We start from the raw sequence: 23,834 nt of genomic DNA on the forward strand, positions 1-23,834 counted from the left end.
GAGATGACTCAGTAGACAGAAGGAGGACTGAGTTTGGATCCCTAGCACCTACATAAAAAGCCAGGTGTTCTAAAATTCACATATATGTAACCCAAGCACTGAGAAGCTAGAGGCAGGAAGATCCCTGGAACTCACTGGCCAATCAGTTGGCCTAGCCAACTGGAAAGCTCCAGATCTAGTGAGAGACCCTGTCTCAAGAATAAAAAGGTGGAGACTGGTAGGGGAAAGCACTAGACATCAGCCTTTAGCCTTCACACACATACATGCACACACAGACACACACAAGCATGAAGCGCTTGTTCACCTAGGAGTCGTTGCTAATTACATGTATATTCTATGTATACATCCACACAATCCATGGGAATTGGTTACTAATGTGTCTTCACTTCCTCCTGGAAGTCTCAAATTCATCTAATTTCCAGAGAAGACAAGAAAGGCAAAACACAAAAGAAAAAAAAAAAAAGATTTCACGACACTCAGGAAGTATTTGCTCTCTGCTGCTAGAGCACAGTGTACACACCAATTTGCCTGAGATGTACAATTAGTGGAGTTGGCTCTGTGCAAACATTCTAATTTACAAAAGAAAACATTGTAACTATCTAAGGCAACTGCTAGGTCTTATCAAGCACCCTTACAAATGGTTGCCAAACTCACGAAATGAACTATACCAACAAGGACATGAATTAACTATTAATATTAATATTAAGAGTCAGATATATTCTCCTTTAAATTAATTGCTTAAGTACATGTCCATTAAAAATTATAAGCATTATGGAACTTGGTATCTAGTTGTTTCATTTGTGGTCAAAAGAAATAACACTGGGGTTCACAATTAAGTATAACCCTCCCCCTACAGGTAACTGCTTAACAGTTCCCATTAAAGGAAATTCCTTACTTTTAAAAAGAAAAGGAGAGCCGGGCGGTGGTGGCGCACGCCTTTAATCCCAGCACTCGGGAGGCAGAGCCAGGTGGATCTCTGTGAGTTCGAGGCCAGCCTGGACTACCAAGTGAGTCCCAGGAGAGGCGCAAAGCTACACAGAGGAACCCTGTCTCGAAAAACCAAAAAAAAAAAAAAAAAAAGAAAGAAAAGAAAAGGAGAAAAAAAAATGGTCAGATTAAAGAAGGGACTGATAATACCCAAGATGAAGTTCAATGAAGACAAAAAGCAGTATGTTTAATAAAGTATACTAGAGAGTATTCCTTGTAAAGAAATGCATTGTGCCAGGCAGTGGTGGAACGCACCTTTAATCCCAGCACTCGAGAGGCAGAGGCAGATGGATCTCTGTGAGTAGCCAGCCTGGTCTACAGAGTGAGTTCCAGGACAGCCAGGACTATTCCACAGAGAAACCGTTTCTCGAAAAACCAAAAGGGGGGGAAAAAAAGGACTGCAATGTACAGTGGAATGTAAATAACCTATACATACAGAGAAGTATACTGTGCAAAAATAAAAAATATTTTAAAGTCCTGTACACTGGGGATGTATCTCAGAGTAGTGTAGATTTTGGGTTCCACTCCCAGGACCAAAGACAGGAGTGGAGAAGGAGGAAGGATTAGGAAATGGGAGGGAGACCTTCAGTGCAACCACTCTGTGACACAATGAAAAAATGCACACTGTTCACTTTCAGATTTGTAGAATACATCCATTAAGATGATATCCAATATATACCTTGGACCTTGGGCAAGAAATAATGATGTACCAGTGTAGATTTCCATAATGTAGATTTCCATAATGTTCCCTTGTGTGTGAAGGACTTGGTTGTCAGCAGACAGGCTTTTGAAGGGTGAATGAATCATGAGGATTCTAACTTTATCAACAGACTAACAGTTTTATCAACAGTTCCTGCTAGGACCTGGTTGGAAGAAGTTGGTGACTGAGAGACATGGCTCTTGTGAGGTGAGCAGCCTTCCTCCATCAATGCTCTTCCATCCTGATGTTCCTGTCTCACTATGGTCCCAGAAACACCAGGCCAGGTGGTCAGTCACAGGCTGAAACTTCTCAAACTTCAAGACAAAATAATTCCTTTTTCCCTTATTTTTGTCAAAGCAACTAGCAGGTGACTGCCACATGAACTTCACACATGTATTGCTGCAGCGGAGGGAGGGGAGTTTGGGGGGGGGGGGTTAACAGTGCGGGAAAGAGTGGGTGGGCAGAAAGTACAGAACTCCCTGCTTATCTTTAGGAACATGTTCCAAGACCTCTAGGAGACAACTAAAACTGCACATACTACCAATTTGTGTGTGTGTGTGTGTGTGTGTGTGTGTGTGTGTGTGTGTATACATTCCTACATAGCTAGCTAAATAAGGTTTAATTTATTATTTAGGAACTTTCGGAGATTTAAAGCAGCTGACTACTGTAACATATTGTAATGAAAGTTGCTTAAAACTATTGAATGGTTCTAGAACTGTCCATTCAGTATTTTGAGACCAAAGTGAACCATAAGAAAATGAAACTACAGAAAAGAAAACCACAGACAAAGGATGGAGGACACTACTGAATAAGGGAACTCTATAGTCTGCCCAGTTTTGTTGCCTAAAATTGCTCTAAAATAAAGTCTGTTAATAAAAGGGTTAAGTCTCTGGAATCAGGAAGCTAAGGTAAGACCTAGCATAGGCTACTCAAGACCTAGTCTCAAAAAAGGGGAGGGGGCTTCTTTCCCATCCTCTCTGGTCTCTACACATCACCACCCACAATGCCCAGGGTTACTGGGCCCTCAGCTCTGCCCCCCTTCTCTTTACCAAACCCAAGTCCCCAGTGTTTTAATCACTACCTACAAGTTAACGACCTCCAAAGTGGATGTGATAGCTAACACTGTCAACTTGACAGTATCTAAAATGGAAACATATCTAACCATGGAAACAAACCTCTGGCACATATCCATGAGGGACTTTCTAGATTAGGTTAACTAATTAACTGAACCAAAAAGACTCATCCTATATGGATGACACTATCCTGTGAACTACATAAAAAAGAGGAAGGTGGCTGAGCAGCAGCATCCGTCTCTCTCTGCTTCCTGGCTGTGGATGTACGTAAGTGGATGCTACTCCTGCTGCCTAGTCTTCCTGCAATGACAGACTGTGCCTCAACTGTGAACCCAACCTCATTTTCCCCAGGTTGATTTGGGAGGTACTTTATCACTGCAGTGAGAAAAGTAACGAAGACCACTAGTTCTAACCTATCGCCTCGGAACTGGAATACCCAGTGGCCTCTCAGACAACACCTTACAGAAAATAGGGGGTTATTTTCTTCATCTCCACAAGACTTTCATGCTTGGAGATTACCAATTAGCTAGAGTGGGCAACAAAAGCTGTAGAAAGTATGAGAAAGTACCAAGACTATAAAATAGCTGTTATTAATTTGTTAAATTAACTAAGTTTTGAGTTGTTACTACTTTTACACACTTCTTAAAACATGTTAAATTACAATGACTTCTTCCACTACAACTCAATGCCTGAGACTCACATTTGTATTCTTTTCCCCAAGACAGGGTCTCTCTGCATCGTCCTGGGTGGCCTGGAACTGGATCTGTAGACTAGGCTGGCCTCAAATTCAAGATCCCCCTACCTCTGCCTCCAGAGTGCTGGGATTAAAGATGTATGCTACCATGCTGAGTAGATTCTCTCTTAAAGTGGGGCTTCCAATTAAGTTTCAGGCCCCATAAATCCTCACCCCCACACTCCACACACAACCCACATCCCCACCCCACTCCTTGTCCTCAGATGCTGCAGTGGGGCCTCGGGTCTCTCACATTACTCTTCATTTCTTTTTATTACAGAATTCAAGATCCTGGAGAAAGTATGCCTTTGAGACAATGTGTTCATACCCTAATCTATCTCCAACCTCTAAGAAATTAATAAAGATCTATTAAAAATACGTCACAAGAATTTTGGGATGGATCTTAGATCAAAATTCTAAACAAATATGTTCCATGTTTCCTATTAAAAACCTGCACACGAGCCGGGCGGTGGTGGCGCACGCCTTTAATCCCAGCACTCGGGAGGCAGAGGCAGGCGGATCTCTGTGAGTTCGAGGCCAGCCTGGGCTACCAAGTGAGATCCAGGAAAGGCACAAAGCTACACAAGAGAAACCCTGTCTCGGAAAACCAAAAAAAAAAAAAAAAAAAAAAAAAAAAACCTGCACACGAAGGTACCTGCTTAAAGACATCCTAAAGTAGGGCTGGGGAGATGATGTCACTAGGAAAAGCACTTGCTGCACAAGCATGACCCGAGTCTGGATCTCCAGCACCCATTTTTTTTTTTTTTTAAAGGAGCAGTCACACACCTCCATTATCCCAGTACAAGGCAAGAGGTGGGGGCACAGGTGAGAACTGGAGACAGGAACATCCCAGGATTAGCAAGCCAGGCAGTCTAGCCAAGAGCTCCAGGTTCAGCAAGACCCTGTCTCAAAAAAGAAAAAGTAGAAAGCAGCAGGGTGGTGATAGTTCATGCCTTTAATCCCAGCATTCTGGAGGCAGAGGCAGAGAGGCAGGTGGATCTCTGTGAGTTCAAGGCCAGCCTGGTCTATAGAGTGAGTTCCAGGACAGCCAGGGCTACACAAAGAAACCCTGTCTCCAAAAAAAAAAAAAAAAAGGAGGAGGAGGAAGAAAGAAAAGAAATGAAAAAAGTGGAAAGCAAAAGAGGAAGAGGTCTAATGCTGACCACTGGTCTTCATAAACGAAGCCATGAACACACAACATGTATGTATGTACACAAAATTTCTAAAACACAGCCAAAGCATCTAACTGTACTCCAAACCAACTGGGGTGGGGGGCAAGACCACACTACTTTTGCCTGGTATGACCTGATCCCATAATCAAAATTGCTTTTTATTTCCTCTGATGTGAAATGCCTTCATCTTACTTTGAATCTTCTAGTGGTCACCTTTAATACTGTTTTTCATGACAGGGTTTCTCTGTGTAGTTCTGGCTGTCTTGGAACTCATTCTGTAGACCAGGCTGGCCTTCAACTGATAGAGATCTGCCTGCCTCTGCCTCCCGAGTGCATTTTTGTAATTATCAATGTCAAAAGTAAAACCAAGTCTGGGTCCCTACCTTCTTCCAAAATTTCCTGACCCACCCCACCACCAAAACTGGCCAGTTTCTTTCTATCAGATTCTCTGAGTCCCAGAGTCATTTTATAGAATTGCTATTAGATAACCAGCCCCCCACTTAAATTGTTTTATATTCTCATTGAATTCATTCTAATGATTAAGCTTATAATTAAACAATTTTATATTTAAATTTCAATGACAGTGTTCTGGTTTTGTGTTTTTAATATCACAACTTTATCATTTTTAAGTTATTTATCATTTTTAAGCTATTAATGCCTTTTTTTGCCATTAATAAGCATTCTCTTACTATGTCACCCAGGCTGACCTTGAATACTGGATACAAGTAATCCTCCCGTTTCAGCTTTCTGATTTGGAAAGCTGATTTCAGGCACACCAATTAAGTCTTTAGTTGAGTGTCTGCATCTATGAAAAAGTTGTTTCTTTTTACAGAAAAACTCCCAGATGGCATCAGAAAGATTGCAGAGAAGACCCCACGTCCTTGAACAGAAAGGACATGCTGGTGCCTGCAACTTCAATCCAAGAATGGGAGAGCTCCCACTGAAGCCTACATGCTAGTTCCACCCTTTGCATGTACATGTGCATATGTGTGCATGCACTCAGAAGCCAGAGGTCAGTGTAGGATGGGGTCAATATAGGGTGCTTTCTTCTCAGTCTTCCTTCTTACTTTTGAGATAGGCTCTCACAGACTAGACGAACTCCCGGGCTTATCTCTACCCCGGCACTGAGCTCCACGCCCGGCTTTCTGCATCAGTGCTGGGATCCAAACTCAGGTCCTCATGTTTACAAGGCAAGTACTTTATGAACTGAGCCATGTCCCTACTCCACTGGCTCAATCTTCTCTGCACTTTTCTGTTGCCTTCACAAATTAACAATTAGGGTGATTAATTCTTGAATACAATCCTTTCCCCTCAACTCTCTCAGCCTCACTCCATCCAACAACGGTGCAGCGAAGTCTAAAAGCATCCTGATGTAAGGATGTTGCTTCCTTAGTAACTCCCTACACATATTTGCTTCAGTAAGGCTGTTTTAGAGTGTTTTGTCCTTAAAACTTAAATTTTTCTTTCCACTAATTTCACCTGATGCAGAATAAGCCTATTGAATATACAAAAGCATCTGCTGTTTTTCTTTAAACTCAAAGATACTTTTTCATTGTACCTCTGATTACTGTTTCCGTTTTGTTTTAGTATCTTCTCATGAACAAGCACTCATTTAACTTCCCACATGGCCAATTTTCTTCCTCATGGATGCTAACAGAGTTTAAAATTCTGCAAATGCACCAGGCGGTGGCACACGCCTTTAATCCCAGCACTCGGGAGGCAGAGCTAGGCAGATCTCTATGAGTTCAAGGCCAGCCTGGTCTACAGAACAAGTTCCAGGACAGGCTCCAAAACTACACAGGGAAACCCTGTCTCGAAAAACAAAACAAACAAAAAAATCTGCAAATGCATTTAGTAGTATTATTTTCCTTCTCTTGGCATATTCATTTCACTTCATAATTCTGTCTCTCAATCAACTAGTTTTCAGCTTGGCCTATGGCCTTTTTCATCTTTAAAAAAAAAGATTTAATGGGCTGGAGAGATGGCTCAGTAGTTAAGAACACTGACTGCTCTTCCAGGGGACCCAGGTTCAATTCCCAGCACTTACAAGTCTCCTTGGGTAAACCATCCTGTTGATTCTGGATTCTGGTGTCTGTATCTAACTCTGACCTGGTTTCCACTCCAGGTGGCTGGAATGCTGCCCACTGCTCCAGGGGAAAGGCTACATCGTGAAGGCAGCAGCCTCCATAGTTCTGAGCATATGGAGCCCACATGTGTCCTATGGCCTCCCAGCCCAAGGGCTCCTGAATCTAATTGCTGTGCAGGAACAAATCCACCCCTGGCTGCCTGGAGTCATTTGGGATCCATCATCCAGCCTTTTTTCCCTACTTCCCAAATTAGCAGAACCCATATCAAAATTTACATTGTTTCTTGTAGCTCTGTACTAATTCTTAGGAAACACAGTGAATGAGTCAGGCCCTCATATTTCTTTACCCTGATCCCACCTATTATGATTCAGCTTTTCACCTTTTTTTTCCCTCAATCAATTCTATCAGAAACTGCTGATTCAAGAGGAAGAGAGACAGGAAGGTAGGGGAATTCTAGTACCTATTCACATATTCCCTCCAAGTTGCCAATGATCATTTTTTCTAAGTGTTCTTCCATCTTCTCAATTCTCTTTCTTTTGGAGTGAGATATTCTTTCTAAAAATATTTTGGATTAAATTCTCTTTCATGCTGTTGGGTTTTTCCACCCATCTGGATATCCTTGCTGTCTGTACACATTTAAAAGTGAGATGGAGTTAACTATGTGGCATCCTTCAGTGTTGTAGTCAAGTGTCTTCTCTCAGTAGATTTCCTTCTTGAGTTTGCATTTTGAGTGAGAAAGTACCTTACCTTTGGGGTTCATAAGCAAAGCCTAGCCACTGCCTTCCATCATGGTAAAAGGTCAAATAAAGAGCTGACAGGCTCAGAAGGCAAAAATAAAAATAAACAACTTTATTTGGGTTGTGGGTATATGTCCAGAAAGCCCCAATTTCCCTCCAGACAGGGAATTTAATTTTTATAGAGAAATGTTTGTCTAAAAATAAATATCTATCAGCTATGCCCTTACTAAAGAGGAAAAGGAACAAACAGAGGGAAGAATGTGGGGAACATTCTAGCACAATGGCTTCCAGATGGCCTTTTGAATCCAGTTTGTGTGTGACACAATTTCCACACTCACCACCCTTGCCCAAGCATAGCCTTGCAAGGGGCTGCCAAGAGCCTTTCCTGTTTCTTCTAAATCCCTATTCTCACACCCATCATGGTGGCACAAACTTGTCACCTTGTCCACTATGGAGGTGGAGGCAGGAGGATCAGTTCAAAGCCCATCTCGGCTACAAAGGAACTATCTCAAAAAAAAAAAAAACCAAAAACCCTTCATTCTGTCCATCTGTTTGTATGTAATGTCTGTTCCTTCGAACAGCTTAGCTCTCCCTTCTGCAAAAGGGCCTTTCCTTGTATTTGTCTCTCTCCACTTAAAATCACAGCATAACTGACAGATTCATCATATGCATCTGATAGGTGTGGTGGCACACACCTCTGAGTTCAAGTCTGTCCTACTCTGCCAAAAATGATGCCCTGTTTCAAAGAGCTGTCTAATATACATATATATTGAGTTGACTGCCATTCAAGCTGATAAACACGGCCACCTCAAACAGTTACAGAATGTGATGGAACTAAAACTGGTCAATCCCAAGTGTATGACACAGTACTAACCACAGTCGCCATCCACACGTTAGACATACAGAACTTACTTATCTTGTGATGCCACGGCCTCTTTACTTGCCCCACCCCCTGTCCTAGTCCATTGTGAGCAGTTTCTAATTTTCCTGTCTGTGAATGGGGGATGAAAGTTTGGTGTCCTACGTCCTCTACTGTGATCATGCTGGAGTCTCTCAGAAGTTAAGAATTTATCACAGCTCCTTTTACCAATGCACTGGTCTTCAGAGTAAACACCTTCCAGACAACACACTTCTACCTCTCATGCAACTGTTCATATACACTGAGAGACCACAAGAGTCCTGCTCCATCTAGAGGTACTTAAACTGCAACTCCATCTTTTCCTTTTGCATGTGGTGGAGGGTACAGGAATGTGCTCTCTCATCTGTCCATATGTGCTCTCAGGTCCAGTGCACCTTCCTCTCTCATTCTCTGCCTTGTTTTTTATACTATTGTGGGAGGTGGATGGAAAGGGGTACCATGACCTGTCTGTAGAGGTCAGAGGACAACTCTTGAGGAATGCTTCTCACTTTCCACCTTGTGGAGGTAGGCTCTCTCTTGTTTCTACATGTTAGCTGCTAGAGAATTTCTAGGCAATACCACTACCTCTGCCTCCCATCTCACCACAGCAGTGCTGGGAATAAAGATGCTTGCTAGCTACCACCTCAGCTTTCTTATATGGGTTCTAGAAACCAAACTCAGGTTCTCAGGTTTATGCAGCAAGCCCTTTTACTCACTAAGCCATATTGCCAGCCCTCTCACCAGCCCCTGCCTTTTTTTTTTTTTCTTTTTTTCTTTTTTGGTTTTTCAAGACAGGGTTTCTCTGTGTAGTTTCGGTGCCTTTCCTGGATCTTGGGATCCTACCTGTCTCCACACCCGTCCTGAACCATGGATGCATGTAGGTGAGTGGTTGCCACCTGGGGAGACTAGAGGCAAGGATAGGGTTTGTGAAGTGATACAAATGTTCAAAAATAAGAAAGTGGCCATAGTTACACAATTTTTTTTAGTGAAGATACTAAAATCTGTTCAACTTCTTCAAAAATTGAGACAGCTGTCTCATGTAATCCAGACTAGCCTTGACCTCTCTGTAGTTTAAGGATGACCTTAAACTCCCAAACTTCTGACCTCTACTCCACCCCCACACCCCGATCCTGCCCCATACTAGGATTATAGGCCTGCACCACCACACCCAGTTTGTGTAGTACTAGGGATGGAATACAGGAATTCATTCATGCTATGCAAGCATTCTGCACCAACTGAGCCCTCAACTGCACACTTTAGGGTAACATTTGCTTAGCAGTGGTGGCACAGGCCTTTAATCCCAGCATTTAGGAGGCAGAGGTAGGCGGATCTCTGTGTTAGAGACCAGCCTGGTCTACAGAGTGAGTTCCAGGACAGCAAGGGCTGCACAGAGAAACCCTGTCTCAAAAATCCAAAAACAAAGAAAGGGAGGAAGGAGCATTTATGGGTTGAGGATACAGTTCAGTGGTGGTGTGCCCAATACGTGCAAGGCCAGGCCCTAGTCAATCCTCACACTGGGTCCCCCACCAAATGTTACTGTTATGAGTCGAATTTTAGTTCTTTAAAAAAAAAAAAAATAGCCGGGCAGTGGTGAAAAAAAAAAAAAAAAAAATAGCCGGGCGGTTGGTGGCACACGCCTTTAATCTCAGCACTCGGGAGGCAGAGCCAGGCGGATCTCTGTGAGTTCGAGGCCAGCCTAGTCTACAGAGTGACTTCCAGGAAAAGGCACAAAGCTACACAGAGAAACCCTGTCTCGGGAAAAAAAAAAAAAAAAAAAGGCATTTTATTGCCAAAGAGACTGAAGGGTTACAATCCCAATTCCTGTTAGGTTTTAAGATCTAAAACTTCTAACAGATCTTTGATGCTATTAAAAACAGCAAATCAATCATTAAGAAAAGTAAGCTACTAGACCATTCTAAATTAAAAAAAAAAAAAAGGTAGGAAGCATTAATGGGGAAAGAAGCGGGGAAGACATGCAGGAAGTGTCTCGGTTATGAAAACACATCTTTCAGTGGGAGGCAGAAAATTAACTAGTGAGGACCAAGGAGACAGGACTCTTCTTACTGTAAAATAGGGAAGGGTACTTCAAAATTATGCCCAAGATGGCATAGACCCAGCAACACTCTACAAAGTAGACTCTTTTCCCTTCAATTTGCCCAACATTGCTAGCTAGTCCTTTACATCCACGAAAGCTCCAGTAGCTTGTTTTTCTGTAAAGTCTATATAACCTTTAGATAGTGAACATTTCTGTGCTAATAGGTATATATTACTAATGCCCCAACCATAAATGTACATCTAAAAATAGTGTGCAAGGGTTTTCAAGGAAACCTGCCTATAAAATCAAATCTAAGAAGAATAACTAAGAAGGCTTCCACAGACTGCATGATTTCTTCACAGGCAAAACTGGTCTCAAATAGCTCCCAAACAGGATGTCTGGCTACAATTAGAAGAAATATGAGAAATGTGACGCCCACACACACACACAAAGAAAAACAAAATATCTGAGATGCACAAGTGTGTGAAAACCACTAGCCTTACAGTCAGTCCACTAATCACAAAAACTATTTTAAAAGATGAAACTCACCTTCAGTTACAGGGTAATAATATATAGTTGGTCCTTAAAAGATGCCAAGATGCAACAGCTTTCTAGTAAGTAGACTGAAATAGATGCAAATTAAATTTTTGATTGAACTGCTGATTTGGAACTTAATGGCTTAAATGCATACATAGAAGCATTCCAGGAAAAAAATACAGAACCTGGCTTTCTTTAATGGAGTAATACTGTCTCTATCCCACCTTAAGCAAAAACAGTATTTTGAAGAATTCTCACTCTGTTTTGCATGAGGAACGGGTTAGGCCCTCTGGGTTCTCACACGTTACTATTTTCTACCTCCCACTGAAAATGTGTCAGCCTCACGTACACTCTCTGGTTACATGGTGTGTGCATAATATTAAAAGGGAAAAAAACTAAAACGCCTACTAGACTAGTCACAAACAGAATTAATACTTCAGAATGGAATTTAAACCAGTCATCTGCACAAGAGACTCCTGGATCCTGTTGCTATTTCTTGAATGCTTTTATAGGGTGTCGTTTCTTTCCCACCCTGCCCTTTTCCTTTATTGAATTTTCATACAATGAGTTTGCTATGACCATCACCGGATGTAAGAACAACAACAAAAAGTTACAGCTGGATCCTGTATTGGCTTCAGCTGCAACTAAAGCTAATTTCTTTTTAAAGCCTTCAGGAAAGCACTGAGGGAGGGAGGGAGGGAAAAAAGAAAGACTCATTCCCAAGAGAGTTTGCTCTATATCCAAGGATGCAACAGCAAAGCATCTTTTTTGTGTTATGTAACTACAGTTTGTCTAAATTCTCCAATCCTAAAGTTCATTTCATTATAAAACCCTGGCCAAATATTCAAATAAAATCTTTACTATGTTAAGCCAGACAACTAATCACCTCCATATGGGTGTGGGTCTAAAAAACCATTGTGCATGCTGGTTCCCAATTCACCCACACACAGTTCATCAACATCTGAGCCTTTTAGTCACTTCTTTTGGTTACCAACTTAGGCCACACTTACCAAAAAACACAAGAAATGAATACAACTTTGACCTTGAATTAAGAAGATGACTTTAAGGTATTCATAATGAAAGTAGCATTAAAGAAGAAACTAACGCACACCTCTCTCTTGCTCATGTGCATAATCTAGTCTACAGTTTGCAAAGAATATTAGACACTAGGATTATATTCATCAAAAAAAGAGACAATATGATGTAAATCTTAATTAGAGGCTAAATATGTAAGAAAAATAGTGAGGCTGGACAGATGGCACAGCAGTTAAAAGCATTAGCTCACTCTTCCAGAGGACCAAGGTTAGAGTCCTAGCACCCACATGGCAACTCACTACTTTCTGTAACGCCAGTCCCAGGAGATCTGACATCCTTTTCTGGCCTTCATGGATATCCGGTATACAGGTGGTATCCAGGCACACGTGGTATAGATGTGGTATCCGGCACAACACCCATACACATAAAATAAATAATGTTTAAAAAGAAAAATAGTTTGAAAAGACTCCTTGAGAATAATCAGGGAAAACTGAATTTGCACTATATGCAAAATACTATGGAATTGGTGTGTGTGTGTGTGTGTGTGTGTGTGTGTGTGTGTGTGTGTGTTTAAAACAAGGTCTGGTGCTCGCTTCGGCAGCACATATACTAAAATTGGAACGATACAGAGAAGATTAGCATGGCCCCTGCTCAAGGATGACACGCAAATTCGTGAAGCGTTCCATATTTAAAAAAAAAAAAACAACAACAACAACAACAAGGTCTGACTGCCAGGCTGGTCTAAAACTCACTAGAGGAGCACAGGCAGCATCCTGCTTCAGCCTCCCAAGAGCTGAGACCCACTGTCCAACAGGAACTGCTGTTACTCTTTAAGTGGAACTGGAGTTGTGGTTCTACAGAAGACTATCCACAGCAAACCAAACACTAAAGGATTTAAGGAGAAAATGTAATGACACTTGTAACCAACTTTCAAATAGATCCTACACAAACACACACCATTTAAATTATATGAAGAATCAGAAAATGAACAAAATGTTAGCAATTCATTAATGTAAAAAGACAGAGGGTTTCCAGTTATTAGGATGAAGAAAACATACAAATGAAATTTGAATTGCTGACTCTGAACTTAGCTGTCCAATGGTAAATGTATAGGACTATTTATTGTACCATTCTTTGAAAAAGTTATATATTTGAATACTTTCAAAATACCAAGTTTGGAGAGAAAAATTACATTAATTGTCTTGCCAATCACAAATTTTTCCTGCACCCCAAAAACAGAAGCTCACTCTGCTGGCTCTGTGAATTGGGGCAGCCAAGGGGCTCAATACACTGAGGGCTAGTAGATATGAGTGCCTACAATCTGACAATTTCACTTATATTTTTAAACATTTATTTCACAAATGAGAAGTTTGAAGCTCAGGGAGCATAACTTACACAAATCAGGAAACTAGAAACAATATACATGTCAATGCCAAGTTTAACAACTGGGTTCAAAGTGTCTCTCTATGTATCTAAGCACAAAGACTCAGAACAAACTCTCAGCCTAGACAGTTGACTCTTCTGCCATGAAGGAAGAATTATTCTCAATCACTGACCTAGAATACAGGAAACAGGCAAAAACACTGTTAAGTTACAGACAACAAGAGGTGGTAGGTGCCTGTCCAGACCCTATTTAGGAAAAAATGGTTGCATGGCTATCTCCAGCAACATGACACCTATCATGTCAGCCAAAATGAGGGCTGGTAATGGAAAAGGCTGCCTACCAAGTGCTGTGGCAATCCTACAGTTCCAAAATCCAGTTAATGTATGGAAGAAACTATTTCCACATGGAGATAAGAAAGAGGCATGTTTGGAACATCAGGAACTAAGAACATCAGGTTCAATTCTCATAAAGTAAAGGCTACCCTCTCTAGCTTACATGTGGGATAATGCTCAGGTGGTCAGCAGTGCAGCCAGGCAGGTCAGCCTTCTTCCCTTTAGTCAGTGCCACCAACAACTTTACAACTCTTTCATTAAGAAAAAGGCCCACCTGTAAAAATCTGTTCTTGAAATCTCCAGTCACTAATCCAGCCAGCTATGGTTCTGAGCAGTAACCAGCCACACCAAATTCCTGAGACTGGAGAGCTCCTCTAAGAAACGTTCTGCTAAAGCAGCGGCCCCAAGAGCAAACTTCTGAATTCTCAACTCCTGGGCAGCCAGCACCAAACTCCACTGTGGTGGTACTGAGGACGGAGCCCAGAGCTTCCCATCACTGAGCTACATCCCTAGCCAGACTAAATTTTTTTCTACCCTATCAGAAACCTTGGCTAGGTGGCAGTGGTGGCACAGGCCTTTAATCCCAGCACTCAGGAGGCAGAGGCAAGCAGATCTCTGTGAATTAGAGGCCAGCCTGATCTACAGAATGAGTCTCAGGACAGCCAAGGCTACAAAACGAAACCCTGTCTTGAAAAACCAGAACCAAAAACAAAAACAAACACTTTATAGGTAAATTGGGAAAGTTAAATAAAAGTTTTGATGTGGAATTCATGAAAACAATTCTAAAATAGATGGCCTCCACCCCTCTTCAAATGCAAGACCAAAATAACCCATAATAATTGACAAGAAGACAAGCAAGTCCAATTGTCCTTTACTGTGAAGGAGAGAGGTAGAGGCAATGTGAAGGTTAACAGAAACTTAAAATCTAAAAACTAAATGTCAAAGCATTAATAGCGGCAGAATCCCAGGGGAAACAGCTTATGTTCTTTCCAGATTTAAAAAGAAAAATTAGTCATGTTCTGCATGTCCAGCCACATTAAAAGGCATTTTATGAAACAGAACTACTACCCCAACAGCTAACTGAGGGTGGGACACATATGTCCTCCTCTAATGCTGTCACCGGGAGTGAAGGCCATGGGACAAGGTCTGGGGAGCAAGAGGCAGAGTATGCAAAGACCAGTCTGAAGTGAAGACTAGCATAGAGCCTAGCCCCTATTTTAGATGAAAAAACAAAGGTTCAGCCAGGGCGATAGGGCAAGAGTCAGTCTCTAAAAAAGAAGAAAGCAAAGCTTTAAAATTATGCTCCTTTGGGAATCACAGATAGCCTATGATTCCTGAAAAAGTGCAGTGTTGTAGAAGTTTGTCCCCTACGAAGATTTTCTTCCTATATGGCAGTGAAAGGCATCATTTTCTTCTCAAAGCTTTCATGCTCAGAAATGCAGTCACGTATTGAATTAAAGTCTGCAATCACTCAACCTCCCACATTTGGGATCTACAGCCTTGTCACATGAACAGGCCAAACATTTAAAAGATGCTAAAATCCTCTATTTTCCCATACTCTAACACAAACAAAAATGAATTCATTTGTCTGATCTTTTCTCAACTCAAAAAAATTTTAATCTAATTAGTGAAACTTGGCAAAGGGCATTCTTGATCATTTTCTTTTATTTCCTCTCTACTGAGAACTACAAGGGAGTCCTGTCTTCTAATAGAATGTTAAGTTGCCAATGCCTGCACCACTTTTACTTACTGTGCTTAAAAAAATATTTATGCTGAAAGAATTGTAATCATAAAAGTCTGCCAAATTCAACTATAAAAATATCCTAAGCATATGAAAATATAATTTTGTTTACACATTTTATGCAGAAGAACAAAGTGTTAATCTCAAAAAGAAAATATAACCTACCTCTGGGTTTTTTGTTCGTTTTTCGAGACAGGTTTCTCTGTGTAATAGCTTTGGCTGGAACTCACTCTGTAGACCAGGCTGGCCTCGAACTCACAGAGATCCACCTGCCTCTGCCTCCTGAGTGCTGGGATTAAAAGCATGCGCTACCACTGCCCTGCCCTACCTCAATTCTTTAAAAGACAAATATATATGGTTAATGAATACTTACAAGAAAGGAAAATGCTTCTCTCTGTGTGATCTACAGCAATGTGATCCTTCCTGAGCGAGAGAAAAGGAAATGTGCTTGCTTCCCCACAGCCTCAGGCCAGTAGCCTCTGGCTCTAAATGACACCACCTCTTCCTGGCCATTCTAATAAGAAGGGTTTTATTGCCCAGTATGACAGGAAGTATAGAGACAGTGATGCTACAAGGGGGATTAACTCAGCAAAACCCATCATCCGGAAGTGTGTGGGCTTAGAACTCAAGGGGCTAGCCATCAAGGCTCAATAAAGTCCAATGTAAGGAAAAGAATCATATCCTCTGGATATTTAAGATGGGAAAACTCCTCCAAGAAACCACTCTACAAGGGGCCCTCATGCTGGCCCTCCTCCGGGACTGGTGATAGGAAAGTGGGATTACCCAGACTGGGTGACCAGGACCCTGTCCTGATGGGGAGGTATCTTCTGTACATGGTTCTGTGCACAAGGAAGAAAACAGGGTGGACTTGTGATAGGGGATCAAACACAACAATGATCACAAACCACACAGGACAGGGAACAGAGGAATGAACAGGTAGACCAATCCTTCCTTCTCTCATGCTCTCCTCCCCACCAAATACCTAGGTCCCATTTTTATGGTTTCAAACCACAAAGCATTACTTAAGTACTGCTTTATAAGAAAGAAAGAAATTATTTAGCTCCATAAGCCACCCTATTATTTAAATCAATTTTAGAAACAGCTAAACTATTACTGCTTTAATGAACTCTCATATTATCAAATTGTGGTTTTTAAAGAACCTCCAAAATGTGAAAATAATAAATGCAACCCAGATGTTCACAAAAAAAAAAAAAGAAAAAGAAAAAGAAAACAAGATTGTTTTTACTTCATAGCAACCAAATAGGTCAACCCATTTCCTCCTTCTGAGAATCCTCGGGGGACCACAAGCGCCACTCCAAGAGCATGTGTTTCATATGCATCTGTCCACAGAAATAGGAAATGCCACTGTCCAAAGTAAACGGAGAATATTATATGTTCCCATGTAAGTGAATTAGAAACTGCATAAGTCTGTTTTCTCTATGTTGCCAAACATCTGGATGAAAACAGGGGAGGGGTAATTAGTGATTACCTTTCAGTCATCATCAAAATGCTTAGTTTTATAGTAAATTGCTGGTTTTATTTATCAATTACAGAAATAAGTGTGTTAAAGGAGGGGAGAAAGGAGCCTAGCTACTGACTACAGCCCTGCTGAGAGCTTACAGCAGGGGCCTTACCATCCCCTACCTACTGAATAGTGCTCCTGGTGACTTACTAGAACTGAGACAGCCGAGAAAGTCAATTTTCCCTGTGAAAGTAAATTACAGAATCATCTTAGCCAACTGGGTTGACTTGAGTGAGTCTCTCCTAATATTTACATAGGGCTGAAAGACATTTATCTGAAATAAATAGCTTACTGGACTGTCTCTGGGCAGAGTATACAACAGTTCTGAATCCCAGAGTCTATCCTATCACATCATTTGAGAGCCAGACATCAACTTTAAAGGAAGTTAATTTCAAAAGTCAGATGGAGACAAGAACCATTTTCCAGCCTTACTTAAATCATTTACTGTTCAAAAGGTCAAGATATTTTATGTATCTTCAGCAGATTTTAGGATAAGTTGATAAAATCTAAGGATGGTGGCGGCAGCGGTGGCAGGGCAGGGGAGACACGGACATGGACATGGGACGTCCGACAAGACAATTCACTTTAAAGAGCTGGAGAGATGATGGCACAGCAGTTAAGTACACTTACTGCTCTTGCAAAGGACCAGAGCTCAGTTCCTAATATCTATCAGTGGCTCACAGTTGCCTTTTGACTCTAGCTCCTGGATAGCTAATACCCTCTTTTGGCCTATGCCAACACACACACACACACACACACACACACACACACACACACACACACACACAATTTGTTTGTTTTTGTTTTTTTGTTTTTCAAGACAGGGTTTCTCTGTTTAGTCCTGGAACTTGCTCTATAGACCAGGCTGGTCTAGAACTCAGAGGTCCATTTGCGTCTGCCTCCAGAGTGCTGGGGTTAAAGGTGTTAACTAAAAAAAGAAAATCTCTAACAAATGTGGTGATGCGTGCCTTTAATCCCAGCATTCTGGAAACAGAGACAGGAGTCTGAGGCCAGCCTGGTCTACATAGCAAACTCCAGGAAAACAAGATTACACAGTGAGAGTCTCTAAAAAGCACTTGGGGTAGGAGGGGGAGGCACTTTAAAATTTACAATTGTCCTGTTTAGAAACTGATAAACCCACATCCATTAATTTCTTTAAACTCATCTACCTCTTTCCAAGGGATGACTCCTACCAGCTTTGTTGCAGTAAATAGCACAGTGTGCACACCTATACTCTCAGCATAAGGGATCACTGTTGGTCCTTGCAAACTGATTTCTTCTTACACTTACACTTACACACACACACACACACACACACACACACACACACACACACATACACACCTTCCCCTCCCTGAGTTCTAACATCTCTGCCTCCCCATCTATCTTACTTATCATAGGCCAGGCTTCCACTTCAGCAACAGATCCAAACAGCCCAAAGCTGCCTGCCTGATAACCTGAATTGATTTCCAGGACACACATGGTGGAAAGAGACCTACCTACCATGACTACACACACACACACACACACACACACACACAGAGAGAGAGAGAGAGAGAGAGAGAGAGAGAGAGAGAGAGAGAGAGAGAATTTTAAATATTGAAAAGCACAGAAACTAGTCTCAGATTCACACATGACAACACAGAAGACAAGTCTAATTACATGTAATCCGAGTTCCAGGAGAAGGAATCAATGAAGAGACAATGACCATGAATTCTGCACATCTCATGTAAGATCAAGTCTTGGCATGGTCCTTCCAAAAAGAAAAAACGACAGCAACTCATCCCAGGCAGGACAGATTAGAGAAAAACTACCTCTGGGCCCAACACAGCTAAAAAGTGAACAAGATGGCCAAAGGTGAGGTGGGGAGAGAGACATTCTAGCCTCAAAGGAGCAGTAAGACTCAGCTGGTTCCTCCACAGAGGCACTGCACCAGCCCATGGCAGTGGATGAAAGGTCCCTTCCAACATCCTGGGAATGAACTTGGTAACCTACAACTGTACACTCGGTAAAAATAATAATAATAATAATAATAATAATAATAAAAGAGCCTTTGAAGGAGAAGGCAAAGACATTTTTGACAAAGCACACATGCTGTGGGATGTTCTGTATGTTAAATGTGTTGCTCTGATTGGTTAGTAAATAAAATACTGATTGGCCAATAGCCAGGAAAGAAGTATAGGCACGACAAGGAGAGAGGAGAATTCTGGGAAGTCAAAGTCTGGGTCAGAGGGAAGCTGCCAGCCGCCGCCATGAAAAGCGAGATGTAAGGTACCAGTGAGCCACGAGCCACATGGCAACTTATAGACTAATAGATATGGATTAATTTAAGATATAAGAACTAGATAATAAGAAGCCTGCTGCACCCATACAGTTTGTAAGCAATATAAGTCTCTGTGTGTTTACTTGGTTGGGTTTGAGCAGCTGCGGGACTGGCGGGTGGGAGAGATTTGTCCTGACCCTGGGCCAGGGAGGCCCAGGAAAACGCTAGCTAGCTACACACACATAGGATCTCTCTCTTCTGCTCTCTAAGCCTACTCACAATAAGCTAGACACCCAAAGTCATCTTCAACTCTGAGGTTCCTGCACTGCTAACCCCAAGCTGTCAGTGTATCTGTCTGAGCCTCCAAAACACGACTACTAGAAAAGCAGCAAGAGTTACAGCTATGGTGCTGGAGAGACGGCTCAGAGGTTGGGAGCACCAGCTGCTCTTCCAGAGGTCCAGAGTTCAATTCCAGCACCCACACAGAGGCTCATAACCATCTATAATGGGACCCAACTCCCTCTTCTGGTGTGCAGACATACATCCAGACAAAACACCCATATACTTGAAAAGAATAAAAAAGGTACAACAATGCATCTTACTCCTGAGACAGGTAGACATTTAACAGCCGAAACACGAGTGTGGATCGAAATGCTGAGGCTGCTGGGAATCAGAGTAGCACTTCTCCTAATGAGAAGACAATCTGTTGGAATCTAGGAACACTGAAAGCAGGCCTATAAGCGGTGACAGCCACGCCAACAACAGACCCAGGAAGCCTCACACGTTTATGGAGAGACAAGCCTGCAGAGCTCATCTCAGTGTTGTCTGTAACCACACCAGTGGAGAATCAACACGTCAGAGGTCAGCACAGGACAAAGACGGTGCGAGGGAAGTTAAAGGAAACAAGAGCTATGAGTCTATATACCATTATGGGGGTCATCTTACATATTTACATACTAGCTGCCAAACACCCATACAGTTGACACCAGTTTTATCATTAAAAAGGAGAGACTTACATAAATACACACCAATGTCTAAGCATGAAAAACACACCACAGGGCCCCACAGCACATTTTAACCACTGTTTCTAACCCACAGAAAAAGATAGAGAATAGGACCAGAGCTTGCTACATGCTGTAACCACAACTGACTTGAAAGTATTTACTGAGAACTAGGAGAGGGTTCAGCGCTGAAGTGCCTGTTGCAGAAGAGTGAACACCTCCAGTTCAGCTGCCAGGCACCCATATAAAAGCTGGGCATGATCCTGTACATCTGCAGGCCTAGTGCTGGGAAGTTGGAGGCAGGCAAATTGCAGGAGCTCCACAGCCAACTGGTGAGCTCTGTGTTCAGTGAGCAATTTTCTCAAAAGATTATGTGAGGGGCTGAAGAGGTAGCTCAGCAGTTAAAAGCACTGGCTGCTCTTCCAGAAGACCTGGGTTCAAATCCCAGCACTCACATGGCTCACAACCATCTGTAACTCCAATCCCAGGTGAAATTGCGCCCCCTTCTGGCCTCTGTGGGCACTGCATGTATATGGTACACAGATAAACATTCAAACACAAACATAAAATAAAAATAAATTTTTAACAGATAAGGTGGAGAGCCCTCATATAGTTCTATCTTTTTTTAAATGTGCACGTGTCTGTTTATGTGTATGAGTGAAAAACATCTGACATCAACTTTTGACCTCTACACAGACATGCATACAGACACACAGACCATACCAAAATAATTTTTATCAAGGACCTGATGTGCACAGACACACAGAGCTGTATTTTAGTTTAGATCTTAAAGGCATAGCAGCAGATAATATCTCTGCATTCATACAACTTTTTTTTTTTTTTTTTTTTTTTTTTTTTGAGACAGGATCTCACTATGTAGCCCTGACTGTCTTCTAACTGACAGCAATCTTTCTGCCTGAAACTCCCAAGGGCTCAGATTAAAGGCCTAGGCTACCATGCCCGGCTAGAACTTACATATGAGAGAAGAAGAGGACAATAAACAAATACACAGTGGCAAGGGGATGCTAGGTGCTAAAAGAAATGGAACTGGAAAAAGGAAGCTGAGAAAGGGAAAGAGGACATCGGGGTGCTGTTTCCGAACAGGCTGTCTGAGGGGGGCCCCAGGGTAAGGAGACAGTGCAATCACAAAATCCTGAATGAAATCAGGAAGGCAGCTAGGGTATAAGGCCTTGGGGCAGCTCGGGCAAAGGTCCTGAGGCAGGGGTGTACCTAGCACAGAGATCAGTGAGTGAAATTGGAGTGAAATGGGAAGATGATGGCAGGGCTGCTATGAGCACTGGCTGCTCTTGCAGAGGACCCGAGTTCAGTTCCCAGAACCCATGTCAAAAGGCTCACAACCACCTAAAACTCCACTTCCGAAGAATCTAACACTCTTTTCTGGCCTCTACAGACACATATACACATAAGTTAAAAACAAAACAAAACAAAAACAAACTTTTTTTTTAAAAGGCAATGAACCATACAAGGGCCAGATGTGGTGGCAAATGCCTTTAACCCCAGCATTTGGGAGGTAGCAGAAGGGTCTCTGTTCCAAGACAGCCAGGCTGCCAGGCATATACAGTAAGAACTTGCCAAAAGAAAAAAAAAAAAAAAAAAAAAAAACCTACAAAGGGATCAAGGAGAACAAATGGATTTTTTTAATGTAGCATATATCAAAGTATATAAATTAGTGTGTGTGTGTGTGTGTGTGTGTGTGTGTGTGTGTGTGTGTGTATTTGGTATATACTAAAGAACTGTTAAAAGTGAGGGAGGAGGAAGATTTCTGACAAACTGCATGTGGCCCACAAAGCCTACAGAGCATCCTTTCTGAACCTGAACCTCTGACAGACACAGCTTGTAGCCCTCTGGGGATGTGGGCCATGGCAAGGTCTGAGTGCAGGAGTGCCATTAAGACGAGGGCGGGACAGACTGTGACTAGTGGAACACACTCTGGCTGTACTGTAAACAAGGATGAGGAGGAGCTAGGTGGGGGAGGGCGTTAGAAGGCGAAGGCAGAGAAGTGAAAGATAGCACCTTAAGTTGGGCTGGAGCAACCACGAGAATGACACTGCTGTAAACTGAGATAGAGGACAAGCCTCTGCTACAGACTGAGATGGAAGGACTTATTTACAGTCAACAGCTATTATACTAATTCTGAGCAATGGGAGACTATGCATAGTGCTTACTAGTTTGTCTGTTTTGAGTCAGTCTCCCTATGTGGACCAAGCTGGCTGGAACTCACAAAGGTCTGCCTGCCACTGCTTCCAGAGCACCACTACACTGGAAGTTTTAATGGAGACAAGTCACATGTCATTCCATCCCCTTTGACCACTACTTCCCCATCCTGCAAGCTCCTATAACTATCACCTGGATCACTACAACTTCCTCATTGTTTCCCCCATACCCTCTCTTCTTCCTCTAACCCATTGTCACTAGGGACCCAAGAATACCTTTCTTAAAAGGTAAAGTGAGCAATGGCTAAGAATATAGACTCAAGGCAGGTGTGGTAGCACATGTCTTTAATCCCAGCAGTTGAGGGACAGAGGCAGGGGGATCAAGACCAGCATGGTCTACACAGGGAATTCCAAGCCAGCCAAAACTACCTAGGGAGAGCTTGTCCCAGAAAACTAACCAAACAAAGACTATAGACTCTGACAAGAACACAGATACAAGTAAGTCATGGCTCCATCACTTACCCGCTGTGAAATTTAAACAAACTGCTTAGCTTCCCCTCTCCCCCATTTTTTCTATCTGTAACTGGTAATTCTTGGAAGAGTAAATAAGATACAGGAGACAAGACCTGACAAAGAGCATTATATAAACATTAGCTAAAATTATTGAAAGATAAATCTAATGTTGATACTTTGTTTGAAATGGCTTCCTGCACTGTGAGTGAAATCTGCTGCCTGTTGCTCCAAGCCACACACAGGGCTCTGCCTGGATCACCAGCCCTACAGGCTGTACCTGAAGGAGTCCTTCCTCCAAGAAGCCGTCCAGGCCAAGAGCTTCCTTCCATCTCCCCCACCACTGCCATGCCCCACCTCCAACACCCTCCTTGTCGCCTCTTGATCTCTTTCAACACATTTAGAATAATTTGTGGTTAATTTAGAGATCTATTTTCCTTTTAAATCTGTCTCCCCATGCAAACATAAGCTCCATGAACACAGGAAATTCACCTGCCTTACACATGATGACAACCCTTGTGCCAAGCCTAGGGACTGCCATTTGGTAGGGACCGCATCAATATCTCAATTACTGCTAGAGCATGCTGTATGGATACTCTAAAAGCATCTATCCCATTCGCTTAAGCTCTCAGAAGTAGAGCAGCTACTAGTTTCCTATAAATACAACGAATGCATGGAGAGAACATACTATACTTAATAAATATCTTATGTAAATTTCCTCAAAAAAAGTGGTTTTGAGATATCTCTTTGTAAAGGGGGTGTTTTCCTTTCTATTGTAGGGGTAGGTTGGTATTTTATTTGTTTTGGTTTTGGCATTTGGTTTTTTTGGGAGTTTTTGATTTGTTTTGTTTTTGAGACAGGGTCTCTCTACATAGCCCTGGTTGTCCTGGAACTCACTATATAGATGAGGCTG

The 23,834-nt window shown here is 42.1% G+C and overlaps 1 protein-coding gene and 1 non-coding gene across 4 annotated transcripts in view; one reads left to right on the forward strand and one right to left on the reverse strand.

The window, feature by feature from the left end:
* Nucleotides 1-23,834, reverse strand: part of Cyth3 (cytohesin 3) — a 94,427-nt gene that overhangs the window by 65,288 nt on the left and 5,305 nt on the right. Inside the window, exon 1 of one of the 3 annotated variants that reach the window (XM_076561333.1) lies at nucleotides 15,825-15,848. The exons of the other annotated variants lie outside the window; for them this stretch is intronic. The gene's annotated coding sequence lies outside the window, so the exon portion shown is untranslated. Of the gene's footprint in view, nucleotides 1-15,824; nucleotides 15,849-23,834 lie in introns of those variants that run through there. 3 annotated transcript variants of the gene reach the window in all.
* On the forward strand, nucleotides 12,580-12,686 carry LOC121825547 (U6 spliceosomal RNA). The gene has a single exon (XR_006067874.1). It is a non-coding gene; the product is annotated as a U6 spliceosomal RNA (small nuclear RNA).

Source organism: Peromyscus maniculatus, chromosome 23 (assembly GCF_049852395.1).
Source record: "Peromyscus maniculatus bairdii isolate BWxNUB_F1_BW_parent chromosome 23, HU_Pman_BW_mat_3.1, whole genome shotgun sequence".
Classification (NCBI taxonomy): Eukaryota; Metazoa; Chordata; class Mammalia; order Rodentia; family Cricetidae; genus Peromyscus; species Peromyscus maniculatus.